The following is a 16820-nucleotide window of genomic DNA, read 5'->3' as shown; positions in this document are numbered from 1 at the left end:
CCTCACTATTATAGGGTGTTCAGGTGTTATACACTCGAGGTACGAGGATATGCGATCATCTACCATTGAGATTTTTGCATAGGCTGAGCAGTTAGGTCTGTTGCAGGGCTCTCCCTTTTGTTCCTTAGTTTTGGATCCAGTCAGTCGGATCTTCAATTTGTGTCTTCTAGTTTTCTATACACCTTCCGTGACAAGTGCAGCACAAAGTAATGCCCCAGGAGCAGAAAATCCTCTCAGAACAATCCTCTCAGATGTCCCTCTGTGGTGGCCAATGCCAGCTGCCACATTCTATGATCCTACTCAGGATGGCAATGCAGAATTAGGAATCAGGAGGGCCAGGTACACAACTATTTGGTGCCCCCCCAGCGTTAATTAACTCAGAGAGGGACAGATCATTAATTATCTGACTAGAAGCTGTGAGGAGGGCCCAGGGGGCCCCATGGGCATCGGTCCACCAGGGACATTTCCCTGTAAAGTCTATGGCCAATCCGCCTTTGCTGGGCCCGGCAGTTAAGCGAGGATTTCAGGGAGCAGAGTCAGTGACATAAGGACACTGTCTTACAGTGAAACATGGGAGGAGAGAACAATTCCAGTCTATGGAGGGCATGGGCACTTGCATCAGTGGGGAACGCCCCATGGCACTTGCAAGGCATTAGCATATATCATCAAACTTCGTTTTTTTCAACATCAGATGCATAGAAAAAAAGGTACGATCTGTTAACTGTTTATATCAGCTACAGGGCAATGATGACAGTTTAATATGTGCAAAGTAGGTGACAGACTCCCTTTAACTCGCCTCGACAGGCAAGAGGTTTTATTATAGGTTGTAAGTGCTTTTATTGTTTCCCAGTCGTTTTATACAATAATATTTTATCATTGAAAGGAAACAGGTCCAAAGACCTGCCATATCAGTAACTACCTCATGTGCTTTGCCAGCTTGTATGCCTTCTTTTCCAGCTTTGATTATGCTTTGGATACAATTTTTATATGGATGTATGTTTAAAAAAATTGCATGGTGATCATCGAATGTGGACATTTCAGCAACCAAATAAAGTGACCCATGGTAGAAGAATTACTGTTTGATTTTCCTTTACCTTAAAAATATGATATTCTAGGAAAGTACAAATAAAAGGTTCGAGTTTAGTCATGTGTGTGTGTGTGGGGAGGGTCTAAATTAAGGTAAGCATGAACATTTTGGTTCTGAGATGGCAGAAAGAAGGGGGCCTGTCACATGACGGACGAACAAACCATTTTTTAATGACCGTCACATATCCGTTTTAAGAAAAATGGTAGACTTTGAGGTTATTCACACTGCAGTTTTTTTTCTGCCCAGTAAATAGCGGACTTAAAAAAATAGAACGTTTTATTTTGTCCATTTTCACTGAGCAACATCTCTAAACATTTTTAATGTCCGTCAAATAACAGACATTAAAAACAGACCGTTTCGCCATTTTTAACGTACTTTTTTTCACGTCATGTAAATGTAGCCTTAGAGGGATATTCCAGTCACAGCAGGTAGCAATATATCATTAGGATGCAGCATTGCATGCCAGCCCCTGAAGTGAATAGCCGGCCATGTATAGCATATGTTACGCACCTGTCCTGGATCCAGTGCCATGCGCTGCCTTACTCTGCCCAGCTCTGCTCCTGTGTTGCTATGGCAGTGATGACATCATCCTGCCAGGCTATCTGAGCCCAGCATAGGTTTCCACCTGATTATTCAGGTAGTCGCCGCCGTTCCTGCTTATCAATGTGCTTGGCTACTACAGTCAACTTAGCTACATCAGTGTACATGGACCACATCAACTCAGCTATTCTACTCTGCTACATCAGCTTTGCCATTCAATTCAGCCACATCAACTTAGTTATTCCACTCTACTACATCAGCACTGCCATTCAGCTCAGCTACATCAACTCTGATATACCGGTCTCTCGACCACTGCTATGACTCCGCTACATGTCTCTGCTTCACTGGTCTTCAGTCATCACTGCTACATTAGCTCTGCTACCCATCCTCTGTTCAACCCCTCTACATCAGGTCTGCTTCAGCAGCTCTCCACCTCTGCTGTAGCAGCAATGACTATCCGTGAGGCTAAAGAACTGCTCTTTCGAGCAAATGCTTAGAGGATCAACTTCATCTGAAAACCTAAAAGCATGGACATTCTAGGTCCTCCAGAGCAGGAGGCTTACAGAGAAGCTCTTTCTTCTATGTGTCCTAATAGAGCATATACAGTAGATGGAGGTTCTTGTAATGTCAAAGACTAAGATTGGTATTCTTACTTTTAAGTAAGTGGTAACAAAATTAGATTATAGCAGATGTAGATTTTATTTTCGGACTATAGGACTGTCCAAAATGTGACAAATTTTTAAAGAGAAATGTGCAGCTATTTTTTTAAATTGGTATATATAGTGCAAGTGACTCATAAATCTACATATTTTACCTATGAGCACCCTGGTGCCTGAAGGGTCTAGAAGTCCCTCTGTTATATAAGAATATGGCAGTATTATACATGGAACATGGTAGGTGTCATCTGCACAAAAGTCAGTTGGGGGAATTTAGTAAGACTGGAGTTATGCCAGTCTTCATAAAACATGTGTGTGCCAGAAAGGCAAATCTGCCCCAGCTAGTTGTTGGCGTAGATTTCTGGTGGAATGTATGCCCGTTTTCAGGCACTAGTAATATTAAAGAGTAACTAAACTTTTGCATACATTTTTGTTAACATGTCCCTAATGCCCTAATGTACAGAGAGCACATTTTATCAGTGGGGCTGCAGCACCAGAGGTTTACCCTGTAACAATGTGCTATGCAAGGATTAGCTGAGCAGAGCGGGGCTGCCGCCTATGCCTGCTTCGCTAAGCTAAAAGTCATGCAAGTCAGCTTTTCGAAGCAGGCACAGGCAGGAGCCCGCTCTGCTCAGCTAATGTTGGCATAGCACATTCTTACAGGGTACCTATGTGCTATGCCAGAATTTAGTAATAGTTCCAGTAACACGGGCAGGAGCAGTAATATGCGCTCCTACACGTACTCACGGCGCAGCGGCCTTATTTTTAAAGTGTACAACCGTACACTGCTGAGAGGTCAACGGAGTACAAAGAAGTAGATTTTAAGGGCACAGCGAAATGTGCACTTTAGGGAATACACTTCCCTAAAATTAAAATGTAAAAAACATTAAAAGGGAACCTGTCACCAGTAAAACCATCCCAAACCGCCAGCAGTACCTTCAAGTAGCCGGCAGTGAGTTTCGACTGATGATTTGGCAAATAGAGGCAGAAGTTTTCATACTTCTGCCTCATCAGAATGCAGTTAGAAAATCATCATTGGAAACTCACCGCCGGCTACTTGAAGGTACTGCTGGCTGTTTGGGATGGTTTTTGCCGCTGACAGGTTCCCTTTAATAAAGTATATTACAAAAACTGTTATTAGGGCATTAGGGACATGTTAACAAAAAATTATACAAAAGTTTAGTTACTCTTTAAAGGTGTTGGCCCATATACGCAAGCACAGAATAATAAGTGAAAAAGTCACACATTTTTGGGCAAAATGGGGCTTATAGATTTACGGTTTAATTTTTTGCCAGTTTTTGGCATAAATCATAGTAAATCTGCTGGGCTGTGAGAGGCTATGTCCACTCATACGAAGTCATGCCCACTTTTGGAAAAGTGTAAAGAATGCCAGTAAATGGCCTGAAGTAGCAAAATTTTGCGTAACATAGGCTTACTTAAAACATTTTAGGCTTTTATATGCCTGTTTCTGGTGTAAAGCCAATAATAATTGATTGATAAAGCCTGAGCATGGCTAATTAGAGCTACAGGAGTCCCATGGTGGTGACTTTGTCATTGTCCCCTTTATATGAACACTAACCCACACCCTATATACATTATCCTATCTGTTGCAATCACTAATCATTACAGAGAAGCACAGTTTATGATATTGCCCTGTTTGCCTGCAGCACTGGGACTATATGTGAACATACCTCCCAACTTTTTGGATGGTCAAAGAGGGACGCTTATGGTCCATTGTGTGAAAAGGAGATTTTTTGTAAAACTCACCTGTAAAATCTTTTTCTCGTCTTTTCCATTGGGGGACACAGACCATGGGTATAGCTTAGAGGTATTAGTAGGAGGGACATTATGCAAATATAAAAGAGCTCCTCCTCCTCGGGCTATACCCCCAGACTCCACCAGGAGAAACTCAGGCGTTGCAAAAGCAGTAGGAGAAGGAGACAAGAAAAAATAAGGAAGCCACCGGACCAAAGTCTTGATGTCCAACCACAAACAGAAACTGAACTAAAGACCCCTCCTGCAACAGGCAGAATGGGTGGGAGCTGTGTCCCCCAATGGAAAAGACGAGAAAAAGATTTTACAGGTGAGTTTCACAAAAAATCTCCTTTTCTCGTACTTTTTGCCATTGGGGGACACAGACCATGGGACGTCCTAAAGCAGTCCATGGGGTGGGAAAAGGTATCAGCACCGCCAGGAGGAACGTCCAACAGTCAAACAGGAACCACAGCATGCAAATCCCTGCGGCCAAAGACAGCATCAGCCGAAGCCAGTGAATGCAACTGATAGAACTTCGTAAAGGTATGTAAGGACGACCAGGTGGCCGCCTTACACAGCTGAGATGCAGAGGCACGATTGCGCCTTGCCCAGGAAGCCCCCACCTCCCTTGTGGAGTGAGCGGTAATCTAAGCCGGGTGAACCCTACCACGAACGCGATAAGCCGCGGAAATAGCTGAGCGGATCCATCGCGCCACAGTGACCTTGGAGGCCGCCAGACCCCTACAAGATCCCTCGGGAATCACAAAGAGGGAATCTGAACGGCGGACGGAAGCGGTAGCCGTGAGATACAGTTTCAAGGCCCGGACGACATCCAGGGAATGTAGAGCGCGTTCCTTGGGGTTTGCCGGAGAAGGGCAAAAGGAGGGCAGGACAAGATCCTCGTTAAGGTGGAAGGGAGAGACCACCTTGGGCAAAAAGGAGGGAACCGGACGGAGCACAACCTTATCTTGGTGAAAAACCAGAAAAGGCTCCTGGCAGGAAAGAGCGGCCAGCTCCGACACCCGTCTGATGGAAGTAATGGCCACAAGGAAGACCACTTTCCAGGTGAGAAAACTCAAGGAGACCTCTCTCAGATGCTCGAAGTGGGCCGTCTGCAGAGCGTGCAGGACCAAATTGAGATCCCAAGGAGGCAATGTGGAAACATACGGGGGAACCGAATGTGCCACCCCTTGAAGAAAAGTCTTCACAGGACCCATAAGAGCAAGGGACTTCTGAAAAAAGACGGCCAGCGCCGAAACCTGACCTTTCAGGGAACTCAGCGACAGTCCCATCTCAAGCCGGGACTGAAGAAACGACCGCACCATCGGGATGGAAAAGCGAAGGGGAGGGAACCCCAAGTTCTTTTACAAAAAGTCAGGAAGGCCTTCCAGGTACAATAGTAAATCCGTGAGGAAGTCGGCTTCTTCGCACTGATCATGGTTCTAATCACTGAATCCGAGAACCCCCTCTTCTTCAGGATGGTGGTTTCAGTCACGCCGTTAAACAAAGAGACCGTAAATTCCGATGGAAGAGCGGGCCCTGAGACAGGAGGTCCTTTCTGTCGGGAAGAAGCCATGGTGCGTCCGCCAGCATCCGAGCCACATCTGAGAACCACGCGCGGCGAGGCCACTCTGGGGCGATGAGAACGGTCAGAATCCCTTCCACCTCGATCTTGTGTAGAACCTTCTCTTGTGGTACGCCTGCCCTGATAAAGTGCCTCCATAAACCCCGGCGCCCCAGGCAGAAGAAATACACCCCACTCCCCATTCACCCAGGCGGCCCATAGGTCTTAGTACAGAGGCAGGGAGGGAGGAAGGGGCAGAGAGGAAGCAGCCATATACTTATCTGCTCCTGCAGTCTTCTCCCTCTGTCCTGTACCAGCAGGGCTCACCTCTTCAGACATCTGACTTACCCGAGTTCAGTGCTCTGGATGGAGGGCAGCAGCAGGTGACCCAGGGGCTGGTGGGATGCCGGAGCTAACAGGTCGAGCCCGGATCCACTTGACTTATTGGGGGGAAAAAGGGAGGCAGCCAGGCAACGTCCGAAAGACTGCGGCGGTCACTCCACGGGGGACCAAGAAGGCGCCATGCCGACCTGTGTCCCCAAGGCTATGTTCTAAACTAATAGTTCACATTTTTTCTTCCAGTTGATGCTAAAAACCATGAAACAGCTTTTTTTCACTTTCTGTACTTAAATTGCAGATGACTATTACTACAAGTACATATGATGTGTTCCTAGAGTGGTGCTGTTAGTACAAATGATCAGCAGGTGGCAGCAGCTAGTCTAAGATCCTTCCATGTGAGTGGGGATACACCCTGCAGGCAGATGGTTGTGAAGTGCTGGCTCATGCATTTTCCTGTAGGTTTCATGACCAGTCCTGTCAATTGCCCAAAGGGGACAGAGTAACAATGTATTTTCTTATGTGTTAAGGTCTAAGGGAAATTTACCTATCGGTAAGTTGTGGAATGTGGGACAAAACCCATGTGCCCAGAATAAACTAACAAAAAGATGATGAGTATATAAACTACATGCAGATGTCGTTCTGATCATATTTAAACCTAGCACCACAGATTATAGTGCTACACAGTTAACCATCTTGCTGCCCTCTTACAGGAAATACACCAACACAGAACCCATAGTGTAGATTTTCTACTTATCTGACATCAGGCAGCCAAGATTTTATTCTACTCAAGGATCTTGCTTTTAAAATTTGGCATCTTTCCTGGCGTCAGTAAAAACTGTGCAAAACATGGAGTTACTCCCCAGTCATGTAGTCCTTGTAAGGTCCAGGTATATCCAACAATATTCCACAACTTCAACTTTCTCCTCAAACCCTTGAAGACAGGTAATTTGTCATAACCCACCGCATCGTCATAGATCTTCTTGGTTCTGTCCTGCTCCATCTGGTCCATTGACTACTCCATTGAAGTAGAATATAGAGTGAGCCTCTCCAAAAAAACATCTCTTTGTGAAGACTACCCTTGATGTAGACCATATTTTCCAGTGAGGTATGCTCAATTCCCTTATATATGCTATGTATATTGGCCATCTTTTGTACAGACCCTCTTCTGTGTCTTCCTATAGGAGACTATTTTTCACTTGGTTGTCTCAAAAGAGGTGTATTTTCTTAAAAACTGATTGTAGTTAGTCCTGATAGGTCACCTATCATGTCCTTGCGCTGGGGAGAGGGTATGCCAAGTGTTGTGTGGTGCAATAGAGAAGGTAAGTGGTATTGTTGTACACCTGTAATTATGATGACTACACCAGACAGAGGAGATGCTGGAACAAGGACTTTAAGGCCAGATTCACACGGCTGCCTGCAAAATACAGACTTGTTGATATACTTATGGTGTCTGGGTGCATCCATCTTGTTTCTGTACCCGTTCACGTGAATTAAAGAGTATAGGAAGGAAAACAAACATGACTGATGCATGCTGACAGTTTTTTTGTATGGACCAATGGCTCTGCAGAAAAACTGATGTATGAATTGGCACATGTATAGAATAAGGTCTTACTTTGTGGTTCACAGTGAATCCAGTGCGGATTCTGATTAAAGAGGTCTTATTCTGTTATGCAATACCTCTTGGCTTGGCACACATCATGCATGTAATGATTTATGTACATGATTGCAGTGTTTCATAATTTCCATGCATTCATAACCTACGTATCAGTGTTTTTAAACAGCAGTAATTACTCCAAAATGAGAGGAGTGGGGGGAGGGGTCTACAGAATAAATTCAGGCGTGGGCAGGTCAGATATTCTATTCAATCCTTTGTCCCTTGCCAATGTGTCCATGCACTGAAATTGGTTTGACCACTGTGAGGGATTAGCTCTCTTTCGGGGGGTCACTCTCACAATTATCTCCACAAACAGTCGGGTTACAGGGCCAAACTTGTGCTTTAATCTCGCTCCAGAAAAACATAAATAATACAAAACAAACACCTGCCCGGCTGGGCTCTAACTAAACATATGATACAATCCCTGACTCACCTATACAGGGCTGTTCAGATACAGGGTTAGGTCCGGCTTCCTCAGCAAAGCGTATACCCGCCCCCAGGCTGTAAAACGGTCAGTTTAGGCTCTGTCCCAGCCTCGTGGTTTCTCAGCCTAGCCCGGCTGAAACCACACACCCAGAGCCTGACCTGGCCTCTGTTTGCAACCACACCCCGACTGACAGTCTGGAATGGGCTTTTACTCCCCAGTAATGATACCAGGTGATTACACCTGGGGACCCTCATGCTAGGGAAAACCTACCCTGAAATGGGAGGGGTGGATTGGGAGATACTACTACCAACCTAGCTCCCAATCCAAGTAAAATCCAGCCCTTAAATACTAAACAAAATAGCTCCAGCAACTATGCCTTGCTGAAGCCAGCACCACTCTGGAACTTTACTTATCTCACCCAATTGAGGAACCTGGGTGAGATATACCCATCTTCTGGGATCCTTATTCACTTTAGCGTTCACATCACCACACCACACAGACCAATCTTTCCAAGACCAAGCATCAGACTTGGAGGACCTTTTTTTATGTGTATCCTCTTATTGCAGCAAGTTTAGCGTACAAGTTCACGCAGAACAAACGTCACAAATTCTGGTGCAAGTGCTTTTTGTGTCAAAATTAGTGACTATTGGATTCCTCTAAAACCCTTGTCACTTTTACAAAAACTGCTACACACAGGAGCTCCGAAAAACTGGAACACATTAGAAAAAAATCTACACCAGCTCCTTTCCTGGCATAGATTTATTTTCCTGGTGCACAGAACTCCTGTTCATGTGCCATAATTATTACCTCTCGATAATTCTGGAGCGTTGTATGTCAGCGGGTTTACTATTAAAAGTGATTGTTTTGGTAAAACATTTGATATCTCAAAAGTTTTGATTAGTTGACGTCTGAGCACTGAGACCCTTACTGATTGCTAAAATGGGGGGAGAGAAATGCATACAAATCACGTTCTCTCTCCTTGCTGCAGGAGATGGGCTCCGTAGAAGTCCATGTGCCCATCTTGATTCCATCCTCTGAGTGAGGAGAGACAAAGCCATATGCGTGTGCTTCTCTCTTCTCATTGTAGGGATAGTGGGGGTCTCAGCACTCACACTCACTCCCATTTCTATGACATATCAAATGTTTTACCAAAATTCAGTGACCCTTTAAGGCCTCTTTCAAATGTCATTGAATCCCAGATGTATGCAATCCATGTTCTCCATGGATAGCTCTCGTGTCCATTTAATTTAATGTGTTTTCCCACATCCTATGGAGACATGCACTACTTTGGTCTGTGATGTGGATCAAACATGTCCATTGAAGTCTATTGGTCAGTGAAAACCACTGACAGAAGGAACACAGATGGCATCCATTGGAAGATGATGCTCTGAAAATGCTCTGTCAATCAGTGCACGGACTTACTGAAGGCAAAGAATGGACACACAGACCAAGAACTGAACCACCACAGATATCTTCAAGGTTAAAACACTGACTCTTTTGTCATGGACATCTGCAACGGCGCCTCCCCCTAGGGCCCTCTATATATCGAGCATCCCAGGTGTAGCAAATGTCAAGTGGTATGTTGCAGCCTAAAATGTCTCTTTATGTTTGTGACGGTGCTCCTACCTGGATACCGCTGGACCCCAGGCTTTGGCTCTGAAGCAATAAATAAAGGGAATAATTGAGGGATAAAAGAATAACTTGACCAAACCTTGAGATGAAGTTCAATGGCAGCTTTACTTTGCATAAACGTTCTCCAAAACTGTTTACAGACTTTGTCTTGGTTCCAGCAGGCTTTAGCATGAAACTGACAGGCAAACTCAACTCTGCTACATCTGTTTCTCTCTAAATCTGCTGTATTGACAGTCTGGCTGTATAACTCAGCTTCTTCTGTATGCTGCACTTCACTTTGTAGTCTCACTCTAGATTATGCCAAGGAACTTTCCTCCTGGCTCCTGAGGCTTCAAGCATTGGCCTCTATGGCCAGCAGAGCTTAAGGGGCTCTGGCTGGCATGGGCACGTCCAGCAGAGACGTGCCCCTGCACACCCTTCCTCTCGCTGGGGGTAAACTAGACTGACTAGAACTTATGCTCTACCCTTCCTGCAGGAAGTAGTACTTGCCCACCTCTCTCCAGAGGGGGGGTTAGAGTGGAATGGTTAGCTCCATTCTACATAATTACAGTTTTGCCCGGTTTGCTGCTACCTGCTGGTGAACCAGGCACATTACATATAAACAGTTGCAAACATTAGAAATGCACAGTGTGGTGAACCTGGAACAGAATGCATAGATAACATTAATGTTAGCAGACAAAGATAGAAGCCGGGTGCAGGAGTGGTAACACCACTCTGGGGTGTTACACATCATCACTGACATGAACGTGTGAAAGAGCCCTAACTCTAACGTAAGAAACACTAGTCATAACACATTTACCACAGAGTTCTGTAGTCAGATTCAGATACTCATGGAAAGATCTGGGAGCCATGGAAGTAAGATCCCAATCACATACCCACAAAACAATCTGCCAAGGATTGCATGGATATGCAGAAGGCACAGAATGGACACACGGACTAAGAACTGAACCACTACAGACATCTTGAAACACTGGCCGTTTTGTCATGGACGTCATCACTGACATGGACATGTGAAAGAGGCCAAAGTCTGACGTAAGAAACGCTACAGAGTCACATTCAGATAGTCATGGACATATCTGGGGGCCATGGAAGTAAGATCTCAATCACTTACCCACAAAAACTATCTAGATCTATCTAGAAATATCTTATGTCTAAGCCTACTGTAACAAGTTATTTCTATGATGGGGATAGCTGGCAGACAATTGCTGCTGCTTATCGTGAGGAAAAAATAAGGCTAAAATCTGACTCAGATCACTGTTTCCCCCAAGAAAACAGTCAAAAGAAATATAAGATGACTCCATACATATAAGATTTCACCGAAAAAAGTTACATTTTTGACCTGCTGTAATATGCTTATACACATGATAGCTGTCAGCCAAATTACTCACCAAACATATATTACTTCCTTATAAGTATGTATAATATTGTAAGGAGATAAGTGGTTTCCAGACAGGTCTAGTACTGCTTATCTCAGGAGTAAATAAGACTGACTGATGCTTGATTCCCTTAAGGGCCAGTTTACACAGAGGTTTTGGCACATATTTTCAACACTTTAAATATTATAGTGCTAATGCTACGCCTATTTATAAAGTGAGATGCTTGGCAAATACATTTTGTACAAAACCATTTCTGCCGAACGTCAAGGCGATCGCTATAAGACAGGTCCTAATGCTAAATACTACCTGTTATGCGCCATAATGGCCGCCATAAAGTTCAGGAAGTGTTGGATCCACATGCATGCTGGGTCCACTCTGCCTTTTACCATTTTTGGTGCCAAAATGGCCTCCATTACTTATAAGGGATGCAGGAACCAACATGCATGCCGAGCCCACTCCATACCTTTCCTTGTGCCAGACAGCTTCCAATGGATGTAGTGAGAGCAGACCACAGCTTTATACTGAAACTAATTAAAATCAGCCTATGGGGCAGACAGGCTAATCAGGAGTGCACAACTCGCTAGGAGTGCCATATCTCCAGCATTGTAAATCTGCAAAGAAAAGTCAGCACCTCCCAATGCGCAGGTGCACACGGCCATGGCTGAAAACTGAGAAAAAATGACATTTGAGATTTGTCTTTTTTTCCCAGAGTGGACCCAGCATGTATGTGGATCCAACACTTCCTGAACTTTATGGCGGCCGTTATGGCGCATAACAGGTAGTATTTAGTGTTAGGACCCGTCTTACGGCGATCGCCCTGACGTTCGGCAGACGGGCTCAAGTGGTTTTGTACAAAATGTATTTGCCAAGAAGCGTAGCATTGGCACTATAATTTTGTGACTATGGCATTAATTGTACTTTATCTGGTATGCAGGGTGCTGCTGCATTGTCTGTTTTTCTCTGTTTTCAGCCGTGGCAGCGTGCACCTGCGCATTGGGAGGTGCAGACTAACCCCCTTTTCTTTGCAGAGTCGTGTGAACTGGCCTTAAGGCCTCATCACATGAACGTGTGTCATCCGTGCCTGTGCTGCGGACCACAAATTGTGGTCCACAATACACGGACATTGACCACGTGCCCGCCGTCTGTGGATCCATTCACTTGAATGGAGTCCGCAATTCGCACCGCAAAAAAGTAGTGCATGCACTACTTTTTTGCGGTGTGGAGGCGCGGAGAGAAAACCCACAGAAGCGGTGGGTTATGGAAGGTGCTTCCATAAGCTTCCGATCCGTGACTCCGTTCCACACTGCGCCATATGTTCTGGATTGTGGGCCCATTCAAGTGAAAGGGTCAACATCCGTAATATGGCATTCACATGGCTGGTGCCCATATATTGCAGACCCGCTGTTTGCGGGCCACAATATGGGCACGGCCTGCTACAGTCGTGTGAATGAGGCCTAAGGAAGACGATGTGGACACATTAAAACGCCAACACTGTTAATATCGTGCAGCTGGCCTCTAAAGGCTGTAGCATCCTTTCAGCATCCTAATTTTCTCTCAGTTTTGTGCATCTATTGATTTGCAGCAATAAAAGTTTATAAAGTCAGACAACGAATTAACTTTCATTTCCTAAGAGCTAACATATTACATCACTGGGGCGGAATTTATGACAAGATTCCTTTTTATTATTGTAATAGAAAACAGGCACTGGGTATTGTTATGTAGAGACAGATGTACAATAGGAAATAGACACAGTTCACGTTACACTTACACTTAATTCTTATTGTAATTGGACTAATTATTCAAAATCACATCATGTATAATTTGCATCTTTAAAGGGGTGGCACACGTTGGAATATTTTCAAACCTAAAACCCATCTCAAATATGTTAAGGAATTGTGAGGTGATAGTAAAAAAAATCAGGATGGAGTGTACAGCATCTAACCCTAGAGTTGAAAGACATTTATGTAATGCCTCTTTTCTCCTGTGGGGGCACTACAGTGGAATTGAACACTTACTGTTCTGTTCCCCTGATTACAGATGAAAATGAAATCAAGTAGTGTCCACTGCACTCGCCCTAGTAGCTTTTTTGGGTGCACGTTCCCAAGTTGATCCCTCTCCACCTGAGGATCTGATGAAAATAAAGGGGGAAGGGCCCTGCAATGGATCACCCTTCTGTCGAAAAGAGATTATGAAGACCTTTAATCACATGTAGTTCCAATAGAAGTCAGCTGCCAAGGATTCCTCATTCGAGAATCTCTGGTGGGACAAAGGATTGGGCATAATAAAATGTAACACACCAATCCTTCTTCCCCCTGACAGGTGATGTCAGGGATCCCCAGGTACATAAGTTAATTTGGCCGAAATTGGCAGTTTGCCCATACTTGCCAACTCTCATGGAATGTCTTGGAGGATCCCAGAAAAAGCGGAGAACTCCTGAAATCGCTGATGAGCTTGTAGCGAATGGAGAAAATATCCGTCCATAAACTCCAATTGTATGTGGTGCCAGGATGCTTGTCATCAGCCCCAGTGCCAAAACGTGCATTGACGGGGAAGGGTGAATAAAAAAAAGGAGTGGTCTATGATAAAGAGGGTGTAGTCTGGGGGTTTGTTAATACCCCCAAAAAAGCACTCTCAGCCTTCCGGACCAGAGATGTGAAAAGTTGGTAATTATGCTGAAGTAACCTGGCATCTCCCATATGCTACCCTCTCTGAAGTGCAGTGTAGTGACAGACCTGCTGATTTCTGCGGCCGGTCACTCCTGTGATGGCATTTAGTACATTTAGATTACTGCCTCAGCGTGCAGCACATGACAGCGCTGCAAGAGAGATGAGTCTGATGCAGCGCGCTGCTCCTGCCCTCCCCACCTCCAAGCAATGATTGACATTTTTCTTTCCCTTGCACGACAGGAAAGGAAACTGTCAATCATCGTCCGGAGTTGGGAGGAGTACTGAATGCTATGTGAAAGACTGCTGAAATCAGCGGGACTGTTACTACATTATGCTACCCTCAGTAAGGACAGCATACAGGAGATGACAGGTTCTCTTTAACTCTTTCACTCTGAGGATTTTTAGTTTTCGCGTTTTTCAGCCCCTGTGTTACTAGGGCCATAACTTTTTAAATTTTCCGTTCACATAGCCATGCAGGAGCTTCTTTTTGCAGAATAAGTTGTAATTTCTAATGGCACCATTTAATATTGCATACGATGTAGTGAGAAACTGGAAAAAAATTCCAAATGGGGTGGAATTGGAAAAAAAATGAAATTTCCACCACTACGGAGTGCTTCCATGGGGTTTCTCTCCGTGCCTCCACACCGCAAAAAAATAGAACTTGCTGAAATCGTGATCCCCAATGCATGGAACGGCCATGTGCATGAGCCCTTATAATTGTTTTGTAGTTATAAAACCAAAACAGGCCTCAATATACCAACATTAAATCAGGGCATAAATGTAATAACCATCATATACCTACAATGTTGTTCACTCATAAACAACAACACATGCCCAAAATAGTCAAAATATATAAATCCATTTTATTGCATAAAAAGTCCATATACATAGAATATCACAATATAAAAATAAGAATGAAGAGGAAACAACAGACGTATAAAGGTGCCAGAATCACCTAACCTATGCTGCTACTACCCTCAAACAGATGTTACACATGTCCAGCGTAGTCAAAATATAGATATGTGCACTATAAAGTATAAATAACACACACTGGCCAGCCTCTTATATCCCTGGGTATATCCCACTATATAGGTATATACCCGTACAGACTACATAGCTAGGGAGTGTATAATGACACTAATAGGTAATGCTAACCCGATGCAATAGTACAGCAGGGGCAAAAATGTGTATATAGTAATGGGGTGATGAGGATGTAAGAAAAACAACAAAGAATGAGACACCAGAAAAACAACAAAAACAAGTGAAAACAGAAAAAAGACTGAAAAAAGAGAAAAGAAAAGAAAATCCCCCCACAACCAAATCAGGGAGGCCACAAATATTGGCCACAAAGAGCCTAACACATGTAGGCAGTACAAGATAAGATTGGGGGTATAAAAAGCGGCACAGGTCAGCCAGAAAACCTTGACGCGCGTTTCGCCTCAGCTTCGTCAGGAGGTAATAAAAAAAATGTAGCCCGTAGCCCAAATTTATATCCAAAAAGGGCGCAAAGTATAAATAATAAATTAACATAAATCAGCTGCTGTGTCCTATCGAGCGCATCCCCACCTGATGATGCGCGCCGCGGTCAAAACATGGAGACGTAGGAAGGGAGAGGAAAAAAAAGATCAGAACCACTATAATAAAGTGGAATCTGATCCAATCAATTATTAGCGCTATTCAGCTATATCATAGTGATATGGGACATAATCTTGCGCTTGCATAAATACCGCGCCAGTTATATATGATAATAAAATAGTGACATATTAGTGAATACTGAATCAATAAAGTGACATAGTGCAAAGCCTCCCTACTCGTGATATACACGAGTCATAGTCCTAGTGCAAATAAAAAAATAGAAATAAATATCTGTGAAAAAGAAGAGATAATGGGACCATGTTCTATTAAAGAAATGGACAGTATTAATAATAATATCTACACATAAGATATTCAATACTAAAAAGTGACAAAGTGCAAACATACAATAAATAACCACAAGTGCCAAAATTCATGTGAAAAATAAAGAATACAAAAAAATATATCACAATTTCATATCACTTCGCTAGTATGTCTTGATAATTCATATAGTAGTATCTCCCATGAACAAATGATGGAGTCTTCTCCCACTTCCCATTCCATTCAACCCGTCCTAATGGTCACATAAGAGATATTATGATTCCAATATTTGAGAAAAGAAGAAAAAAATACAAATATCGATAAAATATCATAAAAACATTAGAGAAAGTCAGGGCCTCATTAAGTCCATGAGGGGTCACCGTATTAAGCAGAACCATCCATTTTGTTTCTTTTGAAGAAGGCATCGTTTAATGTCTCCTCCTCTAATTCCCAGTCTTACCTGGTCTATCCTCCTGAAAGAAATACCCCTGGGGTTGCTGTTATGAATCTCCCGAAAATGTTTTGGAATCGGTTTGAGCTTCTTGAGTTTCTCTTGTTCAGTAATCTCACCTGCTGCCCTAATGTCTTGAATGTGTTCGAGTACCCTGATTTCGAAAGCCCTAGTGGTCATCCCTATATAGATGAGACCACATGGACACTCCGCATAATACATAACCGCCTCTGTTTTGCAACAAATGTGATGTACAATTTTGTATTCTCTGCCCCCACTGGAATCAACAAACTTATCTGTGCTGTCCATGTACCGACAAGCGGTACAACTTCCACACAGGAAAAATCCCCATTGTGGGCCCTTATTACCAAAGAGACCTCCTCTCACCGGGGGCCACATAGTGACTTCTTGTCCCCATGTCCCTTAAGGTTTTGGCTCTTTTCCATGTGATTAATGGTCTCTCATAGATCACTCTCTTCAGATCTTTATCCGTCAGGAGCACCTGCCAATGTTTCTGGAGGATAGCTTGTAGTTGTCTCCAATGGGCATTACAATTTGTAACAAATCTGGGATACTCAGTACCTGCTCCTTTTTGTCTGGCATAGCCCAAAAGATTATTCCTAGAGAGATTTGTTGCTTTTACATAACCCCTTTGTATTACTTTTTTATTGTATACCCTCTCCAAGAAGTGTCGTGACAGGTCAACCGCCTGTCGTTCAAACCGAGTAATCACTCGAACAGTTCCTCCTGGCTTTACAGAACTGGCCAACTGGTATTGCT

The sequence above is a fragment of the Bufo gargarizans genome, chromosome 2 (assembly GCF_014858855.1).
Source record: "Bufo gargarizans isolate SCDJY-AF-19 chromosome 2, ASM1485885v1, whole genome shotgun sequence".
In the NCBI taxonomy this organism is placed as follows: domain Eukaryota; kingdom Metazoa; phylum Chordata; class Amphibia; order Anura; family Bufonidae; genus Bufo; species Bufo gargarizans.
The sequence above is the reverse complement of the archived record's forward strand: the minus strand, read 5'-3'. Positions refer to the sequence as shown.